General features: G+C 39.4%; 1 long non-coding RNA gene across 3 annotated transcripts in view; it reads right to left on the bottom strand.

Moving 5' to 3' along the window:
* LOC118521734 (uncharacterized) overlaps positions 1 to 22,856 on the bottom strand; it is an 84,356-nt gene extending 61,500 nt beyond the window's left edge. For all 3 annotated transcript variants that reach the window (XR_013443774.1, XR_004910268.2, XR_013443775.1), the window contains exon 1: positions 22,727 to 22,856. This is a non-coding gene — a long non-coding RNA (uncharacterized LOC118521734). The remainder of the gene's footprint in view (positions 1 to 22,726) is intronic.
* Between the last annotated feature and the right edge of the window lie 2,366 nt (positions 22,857 to 25,222).

Raw genomic sequence — 25,222 nt, 5'->3', positions numbered from 1 at the left:
AAAGAAAAGAACCATAGGATTCAATAGACACAGAAAAAGCATTTGACAAAATTCAACATCCATTCATGATAAAAACACTTAATAAATTAGGCATAGATGAAACATATCTCAGTATAATTAAGGCCATACGTAATAAGCAATGGCTAACATCATACTCAATGGTGAAAGATTAAAAGCTTTTCCCCTAAGATCAGGAATAAACCAAAGGTACCCACTCTCACCACTTCTATTAAACATAGTAATGGAAGTCCTAGCTAGAGCAATCAGGCAAGAAAAAGAAACAAAAAGCATCAGAATTAGAAAGGAAAAGGTAAAACTGTCTTTATTTGTAGATGGTGTGATTTTATATGAGAAAATCCTAAAGACTCAGTCAAAAAACCATTGGATCTAATTAATGGATTCAGTAAAGTTGCAGGATACAAAATTAACATACAAAAATTAGTAGTGTTTCTAACAATAAATTTTCTGAAAAAGTAATAAAGAAATCGATCCCATTTACAATTACATCAAAACGAATAGTGTATTTAGTAATAAATATAACTAGGGAAGTAAAAGATCTTTACACTGAAAACTACAAGACTCTGATGAAATAAATTGAGGGGGGCACCTGGGTGGCACAGCTGGTTAAGCATTTGACTCTGGTTTCAACTCAGGTTGTGATCTCAAGGTCATGAGATGGAGCCCCACATCAGGCTCTATGCTCAGCATGGAGTCTGCCAAAAAAAATTCTCTCTCCTTCTCTCTCTCAAATAAATAAATAAATCTTTATAAACAAACAAATAAAAAATAAGTAAAGGAAGATAGAAATAGAAAGGTATCTCATGTTCATGAATTGGAAGAAGTAATACTGTTAAAATGTCAATACTATGAAAAACTTTCCATGGATTCAATCAAGATTCCAAAGGCATTTTTTACAGAAGTAGAAAAAACACTCCTAAAATTTATACAGAACCATGAAAGACCCTGAATAGCAAAAGAAATGCTGAGAAATAACAAAGCAAAGGCATCATACTTCTTATTTCAAACTATCCTATAAATCTATAGTCATCAAAACAATAAAGCACTGGCATAAAAACAGACACATAGACCAAAAGAACAGAACTGAGAGCCCAGAAATAAACTCAAGCATATATGGTCAACTAATATTTAACAAGGGAGACAAGATTAATCAATTGAAGAAAAGACAGTCTCTTCAACAAATGGTAGTGTGATAACTGGATATTCAAAATGTTTTTAATGTAATTTTGATTTTTTATTGTTATGTTAATCACCATACATTACTTCATTAGTTTTTGATGTAGTGTTCCATGATTCATTGTTTGCATATAACACCCAGTGCTCCATGCAGAACGTGCCCTCTTTAATACCCATCACCAGGCTAACCCATCCTCCCACCCCCCTCCCCTCTAGAACCCTCAGTTTGTTTTTCAGAGTCCATCATCTCTCATGGTTCGTCTCCCCCTCCGATTTCCCCCACTTCATTCTTCCCCTCCTGCTAGCTTCTTTTTTTTTTTTCCTTAACATATATTGCATTATTTGTTTCAGAGGTACAGAACTCTTATTCAACAGTCTTGCATAATTCACAGCGTTCATCATAGCACATACCCTCCCCAATGTCTATCACCCAGGCACCCCATCCCGCCCACCCCCCACCACTCCAGCAACCCTCAGTTTGTTTCCTGAGATTAAGAATTCCTCATATCAGTGAGGTCATATGATACATGTCTTTCCCTGATTGACTTATTTCGCTCAGCATAACACCCTCCAGTTCCATCCACGTCGTTGCAAATGGCAAGATCTCATTCCCTTTGATGGCTGCATAATATTCCATTGTATATATATACCACTTCTTCTTTATCCATTCATCTGTCGATGGACATCTTGGCTCTTTCCACAGTTTGGCTATTGTGGACATTGCTGCTATAAACATTGGGGTGCACGTACCCCTTCAGATCCTTACATTTGTATCTTTGGGGTAAATACCCAGTAGTACAATTGCTGGGTCGTATGGTAGCTCTATTTTCAACTTTTTGAGGAACCTCCATACTGTTTCCCAGAGTGGCTGCACCAGCTTACATTCCCACCAACAGTGTAGGAGGGTTCCCCTTTCTCCACATCCCCACCAACATCTGTCGTTTCCTGACTTGTTAATTTTAGCCATTCTGACTGGTGTGAGGTGGTATCTCATTGAGGTTTTGATTTGGATTTCCCTGATGCCGAGCGATGTTGAGCACTTTTTCATGTGTCTGTTGGCCATTTGGATGTCTTCTTTGGAAAAATGTCTGTTCATGTCTTCTGCCCATTTCTTGATTGGATTCTTTGTTCTTTGGGTGTTGAGTTTGATAAGTTCTTTATAGATTTTGGATACTAGCCCTTTATCTGATAATGTCATTTGCAAATATCTTCTCCCATTCTGTTGGTTGTCTTTTGGTTTTGTTGACTGTTTCTTTTGCTGTGCAAAAGTTTTTATCTTGATGAAGTCCCAATAGTTCATTTTTGCCCTTGCTTCCCTTGCCTTTGGTGGTGTTTCTAGGAAGAAGTTCCTGTGGCTGAGGTCGAAGAGGTTGCTGCCTGTGTTCTCCTTTAGGATTTTGATGGACTCCTGTCTCACATTGAGGTCTTTCAACCATTTGGAGTCTATTTTTGTGTGTGGTATAAGGAAATGGTCCAGTTTCATTCTTCTGCATTTGGCTGTCCAATTTTCCCAACACCATTTGTTGAAGAGACGTCTCTTTTCCACTGGACATTCTTTCCTGCTTTGTCAAAGATCAGTTGACCATAGAGCTGAGGGTCCATTTCTGGGCTCTCTATTCTGTTCCATTGATCTATGTGTCTGTTTTTGTGACAGTACCATACTGTCTTGATGATGACAGCTTTGTAATAGAGCTTGAAGTCCGGAATTGTGATGCCGCCAGCTTTGCTTTTCCTTTTCAACATTCTTCTGGCTATTCGGGGTCTTTCCTGGTTCCATACAAATTTTAGGATTATTTGTTCCATTTCTTTGAAAAAAGTGGATGGTATTTTGATGGGGATTGCATTGAATGTGTAGATTGCTCTAGGTAGCATTGACATCTTCACAATATTTGTTCTTCCAATCCATGAGCATGGGACGTTTTTCCATTTCTTTGTGTCTTCCTCAATTTCTTTCCTGAGTATTTTATAGTTTTCTGAGTACAGATCCTTTGCCTCTTTGGTTAGATTTATTCCTAGGTATCTTATGGTTTTAGGTGCAATTGTAAATGGGATCGACTCCTTAATTTCTCTTTCTTCTGTCTTGTTGTTGGTGATTAGGAATGCCACTGATTTCTGTGCACTGATTTTATATCCTGCCACTTTACTGAATTCCTGTATGAGTTCTAGCAGTTTTGGGTGGAGTCTTTTGGGTTTTCCACATAAAGTATCATATCATCTGCAAAGAGTGAGAATGAACTGTATGCTGGCATATAGTTGCTCATAGTATGTTCTTATAATTGTTTGTATTTCTTTGGTGTTGGTTGTGATCTCTCCTCTTTCATTCATGATTTTATTTATTTGGGTCATTTTTCTTTTTGATAAGTCTGGCCAGGGGTTTATCAATCTTGTTAATTCTTTCAAATAACCAGCTCCTAGTTTCATTGATCTGTTCTACTGTTCTTTTGGTTTCTATTTCATTGATTTCTGCTCTGATCTTTATTATTTCTCTTCTTCTGCTGGGTTTAGGCTTTATTTGCTGTTTTTTCTCTAGCTCCTTTAGGTGTAGCATTAGGTTGTTTATTTGAGACCTTTCTTGTTTCTTGAGAAAGGCTTGTATTGCTATATACTTTCCTCTTAGGACTGCCTTTGCTGCATCCCAAAGATTTTGAACAGATGTGTTTTCATTTTCATTGGTTTCCATGAATTTTTTTAATTCTTCTTTAATTTCCTGGTTGACCCATTCATTCTTTAGTAGGATGCTCTTTAGCCTCCATGTATTTGAGTTCTTTCTGACTTTCCTCTTGTGATTGAGTTCTAGTTTCAAAGCATTGTGGTCTGAAAATAGGCAGGGAATGATCCCAATCTTTTGGTACCGGTTGAGACCTGATTTGTGACCTAGGATGTGATCTATTCTGGAGAATGTTCCATGGGCACTAGAGAAGAATGTGTATTCTGTTGCTTTGGGATGGAATGTTCTGAATATGTCTATGAAGTCCATTTGGTCCAGTGTATCATTTAAAGTCTTTATTTCCTTGTTGATCTTTTGCTTGGATGATCTGTCCATTTCAGTGAGGGGGGTGTTAAAGTCCCCCACTATTATTGTATTGTTGTCAATGTGTTTCTTTGCTTTTGTTATTAATTTCCTTAAATAATTGGCCGCTCCCATGTTAGGGGCATAGATATTTACAATTGTTAAATCTTCTTGTTGGATAGACCCTTTAAGTAGGATATAGTGTCCTTCCTCATCTCTTATTACAGTCTTTGGTTTAAAATCTAATTTGTCTGATATAAGGATTGCCACCCCAGCTTTCTTTTGATGTCCATTAGCATGGTAAATGGTTTCCCACCCCTCACTTTCAATCTGGGGCTGTCTCTGGGTCTAAAATGAGTCTCTTGCAGACAGCATATCAATGGGTCTTATTTTTTTTATACAATCTGATACCCTGTGTCTTTTGATTGGGGCATTTAGCCCATTTACATTCAGAGTAATTATTGAAAGATAGGAATTTAGTGCCATTGTATTGCCTGCAAGGTGACTGTTACTGTATATTGTCTGTGTTCCTTTCTAGTCTATGTTGCTTTTAGGCTCTCTCTTTGCTTAGAGGACCCCTTTCAATATTTCTTGTAAGGCTGGTTTCGTGTTTGCAAATTCCTTTAGTTTTTGTTTGTCCTGGAAGCTTTTTCTCTCTTCTTCTATTTTCAATGACAGCCTAGCTGGATATAGTATTCTTGGCTGCATATTTTTCTCGTTTAGTGCTCTGAATATATCATGCCAGTGCTTTCTGGCCTGTCAGGTCTCTCTGGATAGGTCTGTTGCCAATCTAATGTTTCTACCATTGTAGGTTACGTATCTCTTCTCCCGAGCTGCTTTCAGGATTTTCTCTTTGTCTCTGAGACTCGTAAGTTTTACTATTAGATGTCGGGATGTTGACCTATTTCTATTGATTTTGAAGCGGGTTCTCTGTGCCTCCTAGATTTTGATGCCTGTTTCCTTCCCCAAATTAGGGAAGTTCTCTGCTATAATTTGCTCCAATATACCTTCTGCCCCTCTCTCGCTTTCTTCTTCTTCTGGGATCCCAATTATTCTAATGTTGTTTCATCTTATGGTATCGCTTATCTCTCGAATTCTGCCCTCGTGATCCAGTACTTGTTTAACTCTTTTTCTCAGCTTCTTTATTTTCCATCATTTGGTCTTCTGTATTACTGATTCTCTCTTCTGCCTCATTTATCCTAGCAGTTAGCGCCCCCATTTTTGATTGCACCTCATTAATAGCCTTTTTGATTTCGACCTGGTTAGATTTTAGTTCTTTTATTTCTCCAGAAAGGGTTTCTCTAATAACTTCCATGCTTTTGTCAAGCCCAGCTATTATCTTTAAAATCATGATTCTGAACTCTAGGTCTGACATCATACTAATGTCCGTATTGAGTAGGTCTCTGGCAATTGGTACTACTCTTGTTCTTTTTGTTGAGGTGATTTTTTCCATCTTGTCATTTTGTCCAGAGGAGAATAGATGAATGAGAGAACAAAATGCTAACAGGGTAACAACGTCCCCAGAAAATATACTCTAAACAAATCAGAAAAGACCTGAAACTGGGGGAAAAGAAAGGGAAAGAAAGAAAAAAGAAAAAGAAAAAGATAAAAACAAACAAAAACAGAACAAAACAAAAAAAAAACAGAATATGAATAAATATGATCAGGTTAGTGCATAGATCAATGCCACAGACTAGATTTTGGGTGTATTTTGGTCTGTTAGAAGAAAGTGTCTCCCAAAATTTTAAAGAAAGAAAAATTTATATATGTACAAAAATAAGGGTTGATATGATGAAGGGATGGAATATGACTGTAAAGATGAAAATTATAAAAAATTTTATAAAAGGAATTGATAAGAAGTTGTTTGAAAAAAGAAAGAAGAGGATTTAAAAAAAGAGAGAGAAAAAAGGGAGAGAATGTGATCAGGCAGGAGACTAGAACAAAGCCATACACTACAGATTTAGGGTATATTTCGAGCTGTTAGAGAAAACTGTATCTCAAAATTTTAAAGAGAGAACAACTTATATATATATGCCAAAAATAAAGGTAACTACTATGAAGGGATAGAATATGACTCTAAAAATGAAAAATAAAAATGTTTTTTAAAAAAGGGATTGATAAGATGTTGGTTGAAAAAGGGAAAAAGAAAAATTAAAAAAAAAAGACAGTTAAAAAAGAAAAATTAACTTTGAAAGACTACAGAATCATGGTAAAAAAGCCATGAATTCTATGTGCAGTATTCCCCTAGCGCTGGAGTTCTGCCGTTCTCATTGATCGGTAAACGTGGTCTTGGCTGGCTGTTCTCGCTGATCTTCTGGGGGAGGGGCCTGTTGCCGTGGTTCCCAAATGTCTTTGCCGGAGGCAAAATTGCCCCGCCCTTGCCGGTCCGGGCTAAGTAATCTGCTCGGGTTTGCTCTCCGGAGCTTTTGTTCCCTGCAAGCTTTCCGTACAGCTTTGGAGGCGGAGAGTGAAAATGGCGGCCTCCCAGTCTCCGCCCCGGAGGAGCCGAGAACTTGGGGCCCCGCTCCTCAGTGAGCCCCCAGAGAAAAGCAGTCAGTCACTCCCGTCTCCCCGGTCTCCGGCCACACTCCGTGCTCATCCGGCCTGTGACCGCGCCTTTCTATCTGGCACCCGACCCCGTGTGGAGTCTCCAAACCCAGCAGATCCCCGCGGTGCGCTCCTGCACCTCTCCTCTCGGGGGAGGAAGGTGAGTCTCCCCGGATCTGCCGCTTGTTGGGTCCCTGCTGGAGGAGCAGTGGCCCGACTGTGCCGCGGATCACGGTTTATGGCAACCCCGAGCTGAGAGCCCGCGCCTGGGCTCCGTCTCTGCAGCCAGCTTCCCTGCTCCGATACCTGGGAGCTCTGCCGCACTCAGGCACCCCCGGTCTTTCTGTGACCCCGAGGGTCCTGAGACCACACTGTCCCGCGAGGGTTCCACCCCCCACTTCGCCACCAGAGTGACGTCCCTCAGCGGAGCAGACTTCTAAAAGTTCCGATTTTGTGCTCCGCGGCTCTATCACTTGCCAGAAGCGCCCGACAGAGACTCCCTCCCCCGCCGTCTATCCTCCCGAATATCGCCTCGTATTCACTTCTCCGCACGTCCTACCTTCCAGAAAGTGGTTGCTTTTCTGTTCAGAGAGTTGTTGCTATTCTTTTCTTCGATCTCCTGTTGAGTTCGTAGGTGTTCAGAATGGTTTGATCCCTATCCAGCTGAATTCCTGGGACCAGACGAAATCCAGGTCTCCTACTCCTCCGCCATTCTGCTCCGCCCTTCTCCTGGATATTCAGATTTAAAGTACTGACACTGGGGGGCATCTGGGTAGCTCAGTCGGTTGGGCATCTGCCTTCAACTCAGGTCATGATCCCAGGGTACCCGGGATCGAGCCCCATATCAGGCTCACTGCTCAGTGGGGAATCTGTTTCTCCCTGTACCTCTCCCTCTGTGTGCTTCCTCTCTCTCCCTCTCTCTCTCTCTCTCTCTCTCTCTCTCAAATAAATAAATAAATAAACCTTTTAAAAAATTAAAATACTGAAACTGGGGACCACCTAGGTGGTTAAGCGTCCGACTCCTGATTTCAGCTCAGGTCATGATCTCTAAACAAACAAATAAATATTAAAAATAAATTTAATAATAAAAGACTAAAACTGGACCCATATCTTACATCACTCACAAAACTTAACTCAAAATAAAGACCTAATTGCAAGATTTCACATCTAGAAAAATACATATGAACAAAGTTCCTTGATATGGGTCTGGTAATGATTTTTGGGATATGACACCTAAAGCACAAGAAACAAAATCAAAAATAAACAAGTGGAATTACAGCAAACTAAAAAGCTTCTTCACAGCAAAGGAAACTACCAATAAACTGAAAAGACAAGCTATGGAATGGGAAAAGAATATTTTTAAACGATGTATCTGATAAGGGGTTAATATCCAAAACATATAAAGAATTCATACAACTCAATAGCAAAAAAACACCAAATAACTCAGTTTAAAAATGGAGAAAGAACCAGAATAGACATTTCTACAGAGAAGATATATGAAGACCAACAGGTACATGAAAAGTGCTCTAGAGCACTAGTTATTAGGAAAATGCAAATTAAAACCACAACGAGATCTCACTTCATGCCAGTTAGAATGGCCATTATCAAAAAGACAAGAGATAACAAATGCTAGCAGGGATATACACCATTGGTGGCACTGCAAATTGGTATAGCCATGGAAACCAGTATGAAGGATTCCCCCCAAAAACTAAAATAGAACATATAATCCAGCAATTCTGCTCTGGGAATATATCCTAAGGTAACAACAATAACAAAAAGATATCTGCACTCACATCTTCGTAGCAGCATTATTTACAATAGCCAAGACATGGAAACAACCTAAGTGTCCATTGATGGATGGATGTATAAAGAAGTTATGGAATATATTTACAGTGGAATAATTAAGCCATAAAAAAAGACAAGGAATTCCTACCATTTGTGACACCAGGGATGGATTTGAAGACATGCTAAGTGAAATAAGTCAGACAAATACTCTATCATCTCACTTATATATGGAATCAATTTTAGAAAAAAAAATCATCAAAAAAGAGATCAGACTTGTAGTTACCAGAGGTGAGGGTGGGAGGAGGAAAAATTAGAGAAAAGTGGTCAAAAGGTACAAACTTCCAGTTATAAGATAAATAAGTACTAGGGATATAATGTACAACATGATGGCTACAGCTAACACTGCAGTATGATACATAGGAAAGTCGTTAAGAGAGCAAATCCTAAGATTTTCGTCACAAAGAGAACATTTGTTTTCCTTTATTCTTCTTTCTTTCCTTTTATTGTACCGATATGAGAAAATGGACGTAAGCTGAACCTATCATAGTAAATCATTTCACAATATATGTAAACCAGACCATCATGCTGTATGCCTTAAACTTATACAGTGATATATGTTAATTATTTCTCAGTAAAACTGGAAAAATACATAAACCTAATTTAGTTTTCCATAGAATGAAAAGCTTGAAAAAAAAAAAAAAAGAATAGAAAGTGATCCAAGGACCCTGGAGGGCTGTTATCTGGAGAAAGGTGAGGGGGGTAAAGTTGGAAAGATGGACAGGAGCTGAATCCTGGAAGGTTCTCTTTGCCTATCTCCATTAGTAATCATAGTGTGGGTGACCAAAGTAACCTTTTGCACCTGCCTTGAACACCGTTTCTTAGGCTCTCTGAGCTCCTTATTATTCAGGATTCTCAGCAGAAATGGACTCCCCCCAAAACATATATACACATACACACCAGCAACAGTTTCAAACACTTTCTGTTACTTTATGTCCTTGACAGCATTTATCACTACCTGACATTTTCTTTTGTATATCGTTAGCCCCACTCCCCCTCCCAGAATGCAAGCCCTATGAGGGCAAGCACCTTTTCTGTCTTATTCACCCATATTCTTAATGTCTAGAACCATGCTTAGCACATGATAGGTACTCAAAATTACTTGATGCATATCTTAAGTCATTGTCCCCGGGAAGCAGACCTGAGACAGAGACTTGTGTTCTGAAAGTTTACGAGGAGTGGTCTTGGGAAAAACACGTGTAATCAGGTAAAAGGAGCAGAGCTGGACAGACACAGTTGAGACAGAATGGCCCCTTCAAAGATGCTCCCAATGGAGACACAACAGGGCTCAGCCTTGTAGTTCCACTCAGACCAGTCACTGCAAGCAGGCTGTCCCCAGGGAGCAGGTAGGAAATAATCTGAGGGAAGGCAGCCCCCTTCAGCCAGAACAACTCCTGAAGAAGCCTTGAGCTGTGACCCATCAGCAGCTAACACTCAGGGCAACTGGGGAATTGAGACCTCAGTTGTGAAAGGGGGTATCAGGCAGCACATCATGGCACCCACTGCAATAAATGAAGGAACAATGAATGAATGCGTTCTTTACTACCTAAACTTGCGTTAAAGCATCTCTAATCTAGTGAACCATGTCCAATACAGTCTTATCAACCCTATCATGTGGCATACCCCCCTTTACTCATTTCAACAATATTGTATATAAAACATATATACATCACCTTAAAGACATTTCTATCCTAGATTTGGGGCGGAGGGGGCAGAGGGAGAGAAAGAAGCTTAAGCAGCCTCCATGCTGACATGGGGCTCGATCTCACAACCCTGAAATCATGACCTGAACCAAAATCAAGAGTAGGAAACTTAACCAACTGAGCCACCCAGGCGCCCCTCTATCCTAGATTTTTCCATCTCTGTTTATGTCACAAATAGTTCTAGCCCATTTCTGTTACCTTATGTCATCATAGCTCTTGAAAATAAAGCTATTTCTTTTATAGGCATGTCACAAACATTTTCGTGATGATTTTAGGGTCAGGAAGTTGAACCTGTGTAAGGTTTTATCTCCATCAACAGAGCAAGTCAGATTAGAGCTAATGAATTCTTTAGGTTTATTTTGTTTGGTGTCTCCTTATTACCTGGTTATTTCTCTGCCTTGAGCCATAACGAAAATTCAAGTGGTCCTCCAGTACCTCTGCTTTCTCTTAGAAACTCGCTTGTAAACGTTTTATAATCTTTTTTCTGGTATATGAAATTGTTGAAAGAAATAATAGTAATACTAAATTGCGCAAGTCATCTGCTGGAAAGTATGGCAGATAAATAGGGAGGTGATAATAAAACAGTCATTTTACTAGAAATGTCCAGGTGTCAGGGAGCTAGATCTGGGCAAACAGCTTTGTCTCGTGTTTTAGAGAGTTGTTTCCATGCCCACGCTTCATGCCCTAATAGAAGAAATTAAGACTAAAGTGACCCAGCATAACAGTTCTTCTTCTTTTAAACCTTCCTTTTAAAAATACCAATATGTAGCAGAGTAGCTAGAAAGCACAAGGAATTATTTTCAGTCTCCCTACCATACAAATATGCCTGACATCCTCCTCCACCTGCACCAAAAGATGCCCAGTACCAGGTTTCTGACTGGACAGAGACTCCGAAGTCATCCAAACTTGGAACCAGGAAGATGAGAATCATCTGAGGAAGTTACAGGTAAACAGGAAGAGGGCAGTGCTGAGGAAATGCCCTTAGTATGAGGTTTGCTTTCCTGAATCAACCCGGTCTTAGTACAAGAGAAGCCTGTCCTGATCTTCAACATCAAGAAACAGAGGGGACATTGCCTGTAAAATTGACCACCTGGATTTGTCAATTGGTACACCCACTTCACAAAACGGTATAGAGGTTCCGCAAAAAAATAAAAACAGAACTACCCTGTGATCCAGCAATCCCACTACTGGATATATCTCCAACAGAGGTGAAATCTCAGTCTTGAAGACACATCTGTACCCCTACATTCATTTCAGCATCATTTCCAACAACCAAGACATGGAAACAACCTAAGCGTCCATTGACAGATGAATGGATAAAGTATGATATATACACAATGAAATATTATTCGGCCTTAAAAATCCTGCCATTTGTAACAGCCTGAATGAAACCTGAGGGCATCATGCTAAGTGAAATAAGTCAGACAAAAGACAAACACTGTATGATCTCACTTATATACGGAATATAAGAAAAACAAAGTCATAGAAACAAAGAACGGGTGGGTGGTTGCCAGGGGTGGGGAAAATGAGTGAAGATGGTCAAAGGGCACCAACTTCCAGTTACAAGACAAAAAAAGTTCTGGGGATGTAATGTACAGCATGGTGACTATAGTTAACAATGCTGTATTGCATATACAATTTGAAAGTTGCTAAGAGAATATATTTTAAAAGGTCTTACCACACACACACAAATTGTAACTATCGGAGGTGATAGATGTGTTAACTATCCTTTAGTGTGGTAATCATTTTGCAATATCTACATAATAAAATCACTATGTTGTACATCTTAAACTTACAATGTTATATCTCGATAAAGCTGGATAAATAAATAAGAATGACCACCTTAAAATGACTAGGAAAAATGTAATAAATATTATAAACTGTAGTGACTAGTGGTAGGAGAGGAAATGGCTTGTGGCATAAGGAATGTGTTTTTGCCAAATCAATTCTTATTCCATGGGCAGACATGCACACCAGCTGACCCGGGTCTCAACACAGCATCCTAACATTCTCAGACCAGCTTCCACCTCAACAGTGATCAACTTCATCATGTTCATCCATCAGTATGGCTGGATACCCATTAAACTGAACCTTGTCCACAATCATTATTAGCAGTTTGCTAAAGTTAGAAGAGGGAAAGAAAGAAAATGTGATGGGGGAAGAAGGAGGAAGAAATTTGGGGAGTTTTGATGAGTTTGAGGACACATAACTTGGAAGCAAAAAGCATTTGCTGTTCTGACCCCTACATAAATATGGAACTTCTTCCAGACAAGATTCTTTAGAGAGATGAAGAAGGTTACAACCAGCATTGTATGTGTTTAAGGGCCTGGGAAAGCTCACTACTCTCTAGAATACTTTTCTATTCACTGAATAATGTCAGAAATACCATATTCTGGGCTTTGTGCCTTTGGGGTGGTGGAAAAAAAATGGAGGAGTCAGGTCACAGTGAATTTTTTTTTCTCCCTCACAATTGTCTAAGACTCATCCTGCTTCTTTTTGATTGTAAGCTGATTTTATGGGTAGATGTTGGCTTCTGAAAAAAATCTTACTGATAAGCTGATATAATGTTCACATTCTGCAAGTGAAGAATGAGGTAGGGGGAAAAGCCAGAGGGACCGATGACATGCTCAGGTTATTTAATGGGATAGAGACAAAGCTGGGTCTAGAATAGGGGTCTCCTGACACCAGCCTAAAGACTATCACCCCCTTTGATCCTTCTGCAATGTTCTATTTCCATAGGGCTGATTTGTATAGATATGTGAATGGACGTAAGATGATAGAACATTAAACTTAGTGCAGTAAGTGATCCTCAGTGGGTTGAATCATGGATGCTCAACTTCACACCATGAACACTGCATAGTGTATAGAATTGCTGAATCACTATATTGCACACCTGAAACTGCTATATCACCGTATGTTAATTACACTTCAGTAAAAAGAACTGGCTCTACTCCCTGTCCTCATTTGTGCTTCAGTTTCAATGCTCCCTTAACTTACCCTACTTCGAAAATCAACTGGAGCTTCCTTAGCTCTAAAGAGTAGACTTTTTAGAAAATAAATCATTATGGGGGACACCACTCTTTTCTACTTCTTAATGCCATAAAAAAACAGAAATATTGTATCTGGGTTGCCTGAAATCGGGGATCATCTGAGCTTTACCACAGAAGGCAAATATTTTTTAAACTTGTGTTTGAATTGCCTCATTTTGTAGTGATCTGTATCCCTGTGTAAACCAACTCCTTAGGAGGTGAGGAAGCGGACTTGCTGTAAAAGCACACGGAGAATAAAAAACAAACAAACAGAATCTAGCTTTTTTTCTGAACTTGAAGTTTCTGCTTTGATAATGCAAACCAAGCAATCAACTTTAAAGTCCTCTGAAAAATCCTTGCAGGTAAAGGCCCCACACTCTCCAAACTTCCAAATCTTTCTTCAGGACTTGGTTATTCCCCTGCCTGGTAGGGAAATTATTTTCAGAGTGGGAAAAGCAGTCAAGAGATAGGTAATTGGTTTCCTCTTCTTATTTAAGAGCCTGTTACAATCCTGGTTGTGAGACATTTTTGAATCCAGATCTTCTACCAATCTTATAGAAACGTCAGGTTATGCCTGGGTGGTGCGTTCATTAAGCTTCCCACTGGAGAAATTAAGCTGTCTCAAAGTCCCTTAGGAGGGAGTTACTCTTCTAAGTGCTGGATTGAAGGTCTGGGAGATTGGATTTTGTGTTTATCAGAGCAAATAAAAATAAAATTTCAGTCTCCTAACAAATTTAAAGGAAATCCTTGAACCACATATTGTTCCCCTTTAAGCAGGCAGCCTCTGTGAAATGTTTTATTGTAAAATAAATCAATAAATGCCTTGAAGCAACCAAAAGGGTGTATATGCTTACAGAACTCCCTCTAGCTTTGAAACCTCTTTTTTTATATAAATATAATTATCTTTAAAAATCAAACAAAAAGAATCTCTGGTGTACTATTCAACACAACAACAAACCCAAAATAAATAACTGGAGGGATGGCCTAATTTTGATAATTCATAGAATGAGATAGTGGCTCAAATTCATTTCTAACCAGGATGGTTTGTGTTAACCCACAAACCCTGGTTAATCTCAGTGGGAATCTCATTTTAAGTTGACAAGTCTAATGTACATGAAGTTCAAGTTGAAGATGGTTAAAGACTTTTGGATATGGAGTTGTCTATGCAACTATTATTATCATATTCCTGCCCACAGATTTGTTCAGACAAACAGGGCTTGTAGATTTGGTCAGATGTAGAGGGAAGGGGTAGAAGGGAGAAAGGAAGAAGAAAGGAAAGAGAACAGAAATAAATAGAAGATGCTCTGTGCAAATGTTTTGGGCTTAAGGTATAAGGAAACACATACCATACACTTTAGAAGGCTATATGTACAGCTTTGTCTATCTTCTTCCAGACTTGAAATATATTCACCATCTTCAAAGTAGCATTCAAATAGTTCTCAAAGTGTTTGGGATTGTCCTTGCATTTGCTAGTAGCTCAGAGCCTTGGCCACAGCAAGTGGCTAAAAGCCTAGATAATTGATCCAATTCTCATTGCCTGAATGAAGTTAATAAAGTCTCTTAGTCTAGATCCAGGGAAATGTTACTACTTAAAATGCAAACCAGTGTCTGCAAATTATAGTCCACAAAACATTTAGACCCTTGTGATGTGAATCAGTTTTCTAGTGGGGATAAAGTTGCATGATCCATTAAGTTTCAAAATCTTGGGTTTCAACAAAATGCAAATCCAATCACATGACTCTTCATGAAGGAGACATTTATGCCAAGTTTCCCAAATGTTTTTGGGTGGAGAATGTCCATTCTGTCTCACGGAATGCATGTTAGGACAGATTAGTCTAGACCAGTTCCTACTTCACCTCTTTCACTGAACAAGGTCTATTCTTTTTCAGGGATAACCAGATGGCTACAAAATGAGAAGACACACTTCATTTTACTTAAAATCAGATGATTGGAAGAGAAGCAAAGGTCTATTTTTCAAATTATTTTAACATTTTGATAACTCCCAAAGTTCCAGGAGGAGCTGAAATCACCCACAATGTAGCAGAAAAACCAGACCCTGGGAAGGAATGGTGGCATAATATCAGAATAAAGTGAGGCTCCAATCTGACCTGACTACTTACTACATGGCCTAGGGCAAGGTCTGATCATCTCTGAACCTCTAACTTTCTTCTTTAATGTGAGGGTAATGATGCAAATTTCACAATATTTTATGAGGTTTAAATGAAATAGCACGTAGAAAAGCACCTTTCCCAGAGCTGGCCCTCAGATTTGATACACCATTAAAGCAAGTTCTTTTCCCCCCTCAGCAAATATTCCACTCTTGAAACCCAAAGGGAACACCGTAGGAAAACTGATGAAGTAAATAAACATTACCCTTTAGCTCCAAAAAAAAAAAAAAAAAAAAAACCCTTGAAAAACACTCTTTGGCATTCCGGTCTGGGTGGAGCAGATACATGGGTTTAATCCCACTCACAAATGATGAAGCTCCAAAGCTGCTCCTCCCGAGACTTCCTTCTGGAAAGGCCTCCTGTCAAGAAGCATGGAGATCAATCTTGTCCCAAAGGTCAACATGTTTGTCACCTCCTGTCTAGACTTTTGCAATGCTCGCAACATGGACCTCCCACAGGGAGCCGTGCAGTGACAGCAGATGACCCAGACATGACAGCACGCCTGCTGGTTAGGTCAGCCCACGGCAAGCATAGCACACCCAGGCAGCCTCTCAGCCTTGGCTGGTGTTCTACTTCAATTTCAATTTATGATCCAGGCTCTCAAGTTAAATCACTAGGCAGTGATGAGCCTGGCTTGCTGGCAGACTTTTCCATTCCATACAGCTCACTGATAACTTGTTGGACATGGAGGTATTGGGACACAGTACAGAGATCTCTTCATTCAGGCCTCTTTTCAATTCAAATAACTGACCCCACGTGGGCTTCTGGTGAATGGTGTATGTGTGCCAGAGCCAAGAGGAATTTGCATGCAGTTCTGCTTCCCCAGACCAGAGACTGAGGTCCAGGACATCTCAAAGGATTAAAGAAGTAAACTGAGCACAGAGAAGTTATAAAAAAAAAAAAGAGAGACAGAGAGATAGAACCAAATGTAACTAAAATTAGCATTCTTGCTCCCATCCCAGTTCTTTCCCCAGGTCACTGTCTTGAATTGCTTAGAATTCAAAATACATTCCCACAAATTCTACACTGAGACATTTTTCCAGTAGCCGTGGTATCACCAACGTTCTCCATCAGTTCCTCTTATATCTAGTCTTCATTTAAAAAGACACTGGGAAAAAGCTGTGACAAAGGACAATTATGTAACATACGCCTGCCCTACAGGAGACTCTCAGCTTAAGCACCCAGCCTCAGTCTCTGGGGGCAAAGCAGGTTCTCTTGGAAAAGAAAACTGGTCCTTTCCAGGATCCAACCTCTATCAGCTTGACCAAGAATTAAACTAATTGACCATTGTGTGGGCTTTGGAAATCAGGAGGCTTATCTTTTTATCACTTATACATTTGCCAGAAATATATTTACTTTTATTTAGATGCACGTGTCTGTGAACAATAGCCGCAACAGAAAAGAAAGTATGTGAAAGGTAAGAAAGAGAACCCGGTAGAATCAGGAAGAGAAGATGAAGGAGGAGCAGAACACCCTCTCCCTGAAAGCCAGGAATAAGAGTGTGTGAGGAGGGGGCGGGGGAGAGTTCATAGCTCTATACTGGATTACCCCAGTCTGTCCTAGCTCTCTCAGTCAGCATGAACAAATGAGAAAACATGGCGGACACCAGAGCTTGTCCTCCAACCACAAACTACACAGAATGCCTAGGGTCCTCAGAGGCCACGGTAGTGACCATTTTAAAGAGATTTCTGTAAACAAACCTCCCCCAGAGCTTCCTTAATTCAACAGCTTCTGATACTCCTTTCCTTTGTGTTTTTCCTCTTCCTCTCATGAAATACCCTTCCTCAACTCAGGACCAGATGGAACATTCTGAATAACAATCTGTGGGACTATCTAAGATTCCATTCAAAGGTATGCAGTCTCTATGGGAACAGGCAATTTTCTTTGAGGTAGTCCAGGCACACATGTTCCAAGTCAGAATTATTCACAGGAACTTGCACTTTAGTGCCCAGGCTGTCTTCTGCCCTCTGGGTCCTCCTTGGATAAAACTCAAAAGGATTAGGAGGTTTCTACATCGTTCTCTTTCCGAGCAGTCTGTCATCCTTGGTGCATCATCCTCACTTTCCGAAAATGGCACAAAATCCAGCCAGACTCTTCCAAGAAGGAATTATGTCACTCTTTAATCCTATGCTGCTGCTTAAGTAACCCAAACAAGCTCTTTTCCCAGTGGAGAAGGAATGTACCCCAGTTCTCTTTAGAGGCCAGAAACAGGATTGTGGTTCTCCTGGCTGGATTGTTCACTGGTATAATCACAGAAACAAACAAGAGTGACTTCTCATTTTTTTCTGAATGAACATTTTGTACTGAGTGACACCCTCTCATTATGAGCTCTAAACTGTTGTCTATTCAGTATTTCTGCTTCTTTTAACATTCCCTTCCCCTATGGGTCTCATTCGTTTCTGACTGCTGGACCATTCTAAGGCAGAGCACCTGGACCACAGTCATTAGGAGGAACGCAAGAGAAAAATAAAGAGTAACAAACCAGTTGGGCAATCATCTTAAGTGGCCAAAAAGCAGATCAGTCTATATGGGCAAGTACAAATTATATGCATACAATGTCTAAGTCCTAGACTTCTACCCTCACACTTCAATAAGCCTTCAGGGCATTAAGGAGGAAGAATCACTTCCTTCATAAGAAATTGGATCTTCAGAAAATCTTTTTCTTTTTCTCTTCATTTGTTCAGGGAGAAGGGGGGCTGTATTTCAGGTACAAGAATGATAAGATCTAAGTTCCCCAAGTCACAGCACTATGGAATTACATGCAGAGTGAAAAAAAAAAAAATTCCATACTGGGAAAAAAAAAAATTTTTTTTCCTCAAAGAATTCAAGATCCAACTGATAGAAGTTAGGCCAAATTATCAACATTGAAGGGATAACTACACAAAAGTAAATAGATCGAATGATTCTTCCCTATGTAGACTGAAGCATGGAAGTATATTAAGAAGAAATCTTAAATATATGGAAAAAGGGAAAGTGTACACCAAAGGGATCATGTCTATGCGGGATATAAACTTGATAACACTTGATGTTCTCTTTTGAAGGCAAATTATTATATTTAAAAAAAAATATTAACTCAATAAACATTTATTGAATACCTTATATAAAACCCACAAAAAAATTTGTGGCGCCTGGGTGGCTCAGACGTTAAGCATCTGCCTTCGGCTCAGGTCATGATCCCGGAGTCCTGGGATCGAGCCCCGCATCGGGCTCCCTGCTCTGCCGGAAGCCTGCTTCTCCCTCTCCCACTCCCCCTGCTTGTGTTCTCTCTCTCACTGTGTATCTCTCTCTGTCAAATAAATAAACAAAATCTTTAAAAAAAAAAAAAAAAAACCCACAAAAAAATTAATGAAATATACTTCCTAGATACAGGTATTTGATAGGTAGTTGAGATTCAACAAAATATAAACTTAGATTATAAAACTTATACATGTAGCTTTCCATTTGCTATTTAAAATAAGTCTGGGAGTTACATGGAGGAAGTGCTCATTCTTCTGTAATGTTAGAGAAAATGGAGGCTAACAGAAGCTAAATGATTTGCACCAAGATCATACAGAAGTAATAAGGCAAAACCCAGGTTCAAATGTAAGTCATCTGACAGCAAATCTGCTACAATTCAAAGTAAAATATCACAAGTGCCAAAAAGGAGGTGTGTGCAGAGTGTATTGGCATTCCTTCTTGTTGAGATCAGAGAAGATTTCATGGAGGTATTTGATCTGAGCCGTGAAAGGAAAGTTTTGACAAACAAAGGGGACATCAAGGAAACTATAAACTGAAGGAAATCATTTAAAAAGAGCAAAAGGTAAGGAAGCAGAAACTAGTGCACATTTAAGAAATGGTGAGCAGTCCAATTTGGCTGGGACACAGGTTATATAAAGGAGAGCACTGGGAGATAAGGCTGGAAATTTGGGTTAGAATCAGGTCAAGGAGTGCCTTGAATGCCTTGCAAAGGAATATGAACACTTTTGGCCAGCAATGGAGAATTACTGAAGGTTTTTGAATAGAGAAATAATATAATCAGAATAGAGCTTTAAAAAAGATTAATCTGGCAGGAAGATGTAGAATATTTTGGAAGAGGCTGAGGAGTTATGAGGCCAGGGCAATAATCCAGATAAGAAATAATGAGGGGGGGGTCTGATCTACAATAGTGGGTGTAGAAATAGAAAGAAAATAAGGGATAAACATGAGGAATGTTAAAAATATAGACTCAAAAGGACTCGACTAATTAGATGAGAAAATGCAATGAAAGAAGGAAGTCGGTCTGAGTAACGATAAAGGTAATGACAATTATTGAAATAAAAAATAAACAGAAAGAGCATGTTTGTAAAGAAATAAAATGAGTTCAGATCTGATCATGTCCAATGTCCATCAGAGATATTTTTCATGAAAATGTGTAGCTGTAAAAACAAAACGCCCTATCCTCCCTGCCACACCCCTACCCCTATACACACACCCAGAAACTATGGTGGTTTGATCAAGAACTTAATTGGGCCCTACAAGTAAGTGGTCAGGTATTTGTACTAAACAGCCATTAGGAAGTAAGTGGTCAAATAAGAGACTCTTAACTATAGGAAACAAACTGAGGGTTGCTGGAGGGGAGGGGCGTGGGGATGGGGTAACTGGGTGATGGACATTGGGGAGGGCACGTGATATAATAAGCACTGAGTATTATATGCAACTGATGAATCATGAAACCCTACCTCTGAAACTAATAATACACTATATATTAATTAACTGATTTTAAATAAAAAGAAAGGTGGGGAGAAAAAAAAGAAAAAAGAAGTATGTGGTCAAAAGTGGAACCATCACTCATTTCATGTAAAGGCAAGTGTTAGGGCAATACTAGCCACCATTAACAGAAAACCCCTCAAATCTAAGTGGTCTAATACCATAGAAATATTTTTCACTCATTTGAATTTAGTTGCCACTGGCAGGGGAAAGGCGTATTCCATACAGTCATTCAGAGACTCAGGAGTAACTCAGGAGTATAGAAGTTCTTTTGTCTTTAACACAGGGTTTCCAAGGTCATCTTAGCATTGACATCCAGCTGACAGTTGGGGAACAAGGAAGAGAAAAGAGTTTGATGAAAGGGTTTTATGACCCAAGCCTTAAAATAGAACACATCACTTTTACCCACATTTCTATGGCCAGAACTCAATCATAGGGCCATAACTTAACCTGTAAGGGAGTCTTGGAAATATGAAAATAACGATGAGCCCTAAAGGATAAGGAAATAAATGTGTTGAACAGATAGTCAGCCTCTGCTTCCAGGCCATGAAGTTTAAAAGTTAGGTACAGGGGCTAAGAGTAAGTCAAAGAAACCACAGTTCTCTCTATAAAAACATAAATTACAATTGCCATGTGGGAAAAACTAGTCTTAACAAATTATGGGGCAGTTGGCAAAAATGAATCTCCTCTTCCTTATGAGTTTGGGCCCTAGAGCATCTAAGAATGAACCTTTCTTTTTAAAACCTGGGTGGGGTGTGTGTGTGTGTTTTCCAACAGTTAGATAGACGCAGAAGAAGAAAAAGGCATACTTGCAACTCACACCATCAAAGGAACCTCAGCGGAACAAGAGGTTACGCTTCTACCCACCTTAGGCTCTTCCAGGGGACTAGGAGTGGCTAAGTCAGCACTGGATCACCCCATTCATGCCTTTTCCCATGGTTTTCATTTTCCCTCACTATTATGGTGTTAGTCCAGATTTGTTATTCTCAGACCTAGGAAATGTACTTCTGGGAAACTCTGCATCACACAAAGGGGCTGATGGCATAAGAGGATGGAACCTACTGAAGATGACTCAAAGTCCCCATGAATAGAAGACAAGGTTTCCTAATGGAAAGTGGAGATTTGTGCCTTGGAAGTTTAAAGAATTTCCCTGAAGAGAAATAAGGACCTGGGGACAAGGAAGTATGTTTAGGAATGGGTTTCATGAGAATAGCTCTTATGAATGGTTAACTTTTTGGGTGATTTTTTCCCCAGTTTTATTGAGATATAATTGACATATAACATTATATGAGTTCAAGGTGTACAACATAATGATTTGATATATGTATATACTGTGAAGTGATCACCAGTTAGTTTAATTAGTATATCCATCACCTCACATAGTTACAATTTATTTCTTGTGATGAAAACCTTTATCATCTACTCTCTTAGCAACTTTCCTTCCCTGTCCTGCTCTCCCTACTCACTTGCTGGTCTTTCTTGAGAGTGGCTCCCTCCATAAACCACACGCATCTGAGTTCTCGTCTTCAGGTTTACCTCTGGTGGCCCTGACCTGAGACACACACATTAAAGAATGCCACCACCTAGCACCTCTCAAAACGGTGGTAGTTAGAAGGTGTAATGTTTTAGATCGAGAAAGAGAAGCATTATGAAAAGATCACTTGATTTAGCACCTGGGGGATAACTGTTGATTCTAATTCTCCCATTTGTCATACCACATCAACAAGGAAACAGGGAGCAACCCATGGAAATATCTTGGGCATGGTCACTGTCCACAACCAACAATCATCCTTCCCAGACCTCAGAAACCACATGGACCTACTCCCCCACATTGCTGCTAAAACCATGAACAAAAATAGAGGTAGAAGAAATGTTTCATTCTACTAAGAGGACACAGGATAAATTTGGAGGCTTCGAGGAGTTTAAGTCAGACACAGATGAACTCTATCTCAGAGGGCGCCAAGGCTGACTCAGTGGGAAGGAGGGTACGTGGGATTTCCATCTGTCCTATCCACCGCTGCATAGACAGACACAAGTGTACAATTGAATGTTTAGACCTGAAAGAGATGTCAGAGAAGGTCCATTTTATCCCCACAGTTTATCACAAAATCCATGACAATAAAATGCCTTGGCTAAAAGCTGAATTATCAATCAAGTTCTAGTCCTTTGGCTCCCTGTCTTTCCAGTACACCACGTAGCCTTTCAAGTTCTTATTTGTTATCATTACTAGGAAGAGTGTTAATATTACTGTGCGTCAGACATTTGGCTAATTCTTCACATTCAGGGCCTTATTTCATATTGTCAAAAAGCTAGAAGATAGATTCCCTTATTTCCATTTTAAAAAAGAAATAACTTAGAAGAGCCTCATCTAGACGCCCAAAGACAAAAGTGAAATCCAAAGCCCACGCTCTTCTTACCACGTGGACAACCTGCTCTCATTCAGGGACAGACCAATTGAAAGTCCCATCTCCTCAGAAGATATGATCTGTAGCTTCTTTAGCACCTTACCTCATGGGAGGAAGCTTCTACCAGAAAGGGTCATTTTACTCCATTCTTTCCACATGAACAGAGACATCACTGAGGCACCGGGTAGAGGGAAGAACATCAGACAAAAAGCTAGATCTAACTATTTGTCGCAGCAAAGTGCAGAGCGAACTGTGGCAAAAGTTTTGGACTTCTGCATCCAAGTAAATGTAAATGATGCCTCCCTTAGGAGTATTGCCTCAGAGAAATTCACAGTTGTCAGATCAAACAATTGCTCAAATTATTGTTGAAAATCCTCCCTTGAAATGGCCTCTGAGAAACGTACATGGTCCTTTGAGGTGAGTTATTTTCCAGAATAAAGCCTGGTACCTTATCCAAAACAAAATAATCCTAATTTTTGCTCTTCAGTGTGAGACTGTAGGAAAGAAAACTCACTGCTCTCCAAGTGTGGTTTTCCCACCTCTACAATGAGGAAACAACAATGCCTGGAGTTAGGACCATAAAACGAGGGAATAGTTATAAATGTGATTTTAAAACTATAAGATTCCTTATTCAGGTAAGACCAAAATGGAAAGTCAATCTTGGTCATTTTAAATGGGGCAAAATATCCCACTTTGTTCATTCCTAGCTGGAAGAGATAAATAGTTTAAGAGGTTATGGTGACATTGGACCATTCCTGCTTCTTAATTCCCAGAAATATAAGCACCACAATCAAAAGTTACTCAATATACCAGGCATTATGAAAAAGTCACCTTCAACAGAAAACATAATGGTGATGCTGGGTGCTTTTCTTTAATTTTCTATTGTTTTTTAGGTCTCAAGAGAGAAGAGAGGTTTTTGAGCCTTTGATGTGTAGACAAAAATAAAACCTCTGAGTCTGAAGGCCCACAGGCTTCCCTTTTCTGTGAACAGCACTGAATATGCGCAATGAAGAATTTATGGCTCACAATGTGAGTTGACTTTGATAAGGGGCCTAAATTTAATTTGCAAACATGTGGCTGTGACCTCCCGAAGCCAATGGCTGGAGACTTGGAGCGACGTGTGTGGGCCAGCTGTGGAATTTGGCTCAGCTCCTGGTTGAAGTCAACTCCCTTCTCTAAAAATTCTTTAAATACTGGATGAGTTGTGTGTAAGTAGAGGTTTGCAAGGGGAGGAGGTGTGGGGAGTTGTTAACAAAAGACAACAGATGAGCTCATGAAACTTTAACAAGCTGGGTAGAGAATTCCACGTGTGGGGTTTGAAGGTTGTTCTGCAGTCCTCTGGTAATAGTAATAAGCTTATTGGAAAGGACAAGCTTTTCAAATGAGTTTTCTTTCTGGAGAGGGAAGGGTGTGTGTTACATAGGAAAATGCCTTGTCACTCCAATCACACTGAATGCCCATTCATGAAAGCGCTTAGACTGGCAGACTCGACCAGAGTATCCATACTCAGGCACGAGCACTATAACATGGTCACAAGTTACTATAAATTCCAGGCGTTTTCAAGAGCGTGTGACTCTTAGATGCCAACTCAGTCCTTAAAACTTGTATCTAAATGTTCTTGAAATACTTGTCTCATACCCTCTTACACAATCCCAAGCAAAGGTAAACGCAACATTTAGAGTTGCTTGTATGATATCAATGACAATGTCTGAGTTTATATTCTGAGTATGACATGTGAGTTCAGTCACAGAATTAATTAGCTGAGAGACCATATTCTATTTTAGTCAAATCTTTGACTTGATTTTCCCATGAAGGAACGGTCTCCCTTAAATCCTATTTTATGCGATTCCATTTTATTAACAATGTGGATTCCATGAGAGAGCATTAAAAACTTTGCTCATGGAGTATATTACACATTTGCTCTATGTTTCTGTAAGAGAATATTCCCATGATCAAGTTCTTAAACTGAAAAGCAGAGGGCTAAATTTCTTAGAAAAATATGCCTGTGATCCTTTTTTGTATTTGCCCATTAAATTGTATCTAAATTCATTAATTGAATTGAAATGGCAAAACACCATTTTGCCTTTTTTCTTTAAGCATTATTACAATAGAATAAATTATTTTAAAATAAAAATTCTCAGAGTGAATAGCTCTTAATCCTTTGCAGAGTTTTATAAAACTTTCATTGGATGCTCTTCATCCCATAAAATCTTTTGCAGAATGCTCTTAATCTGCCCCATTAACTATTTGATCTTGGGTAGGTCACTTATGTCCCCACAACTGTTTTCTCATCTGTATATGGAGAAGTATTCCAAATAGTTCTAATTTCCCTTTTAACCCTAAATGTTCTTGAATAATATGATCCCATGGCCCCAAATCATTCTACAGAAATTTTTTCATAGCACTTGTATCTAGCTGTATTATAGCAAATAATTGTGTTCTAGAGGCCCAGAAGAATTAGTGGAACATTGAGTAACTAATCTATGCTACAAGTCCATAATACAAATAATACAACTTTTTAAAACTTAATGCATTAGTATAATAGATTCTACGTGAAAAGGTAACAAGAAAAAAAGTAAAGATAGAATCATTATCCCTA

Source organism: Halichoerus grypus, chromosome 14, assembly GCF_964656455.1.
Source record: "Halichoerus grypus chromosome 14, mHalGry1.hap1.1, whole genome shotgun sequence".
Classification (NCBI taxonomy): domain Eukaryota; kingdom Metazoa; phylum Chordata; class Mammalia; order Carnivora; family Phocidae; genus Halichoerus; species Halichoerus grypus.
The sequence above is the reverse complement of the archived record's forward strand: the minus strand, read 5'-3'. Positions and strand labels throughout refer to the sequence as shown.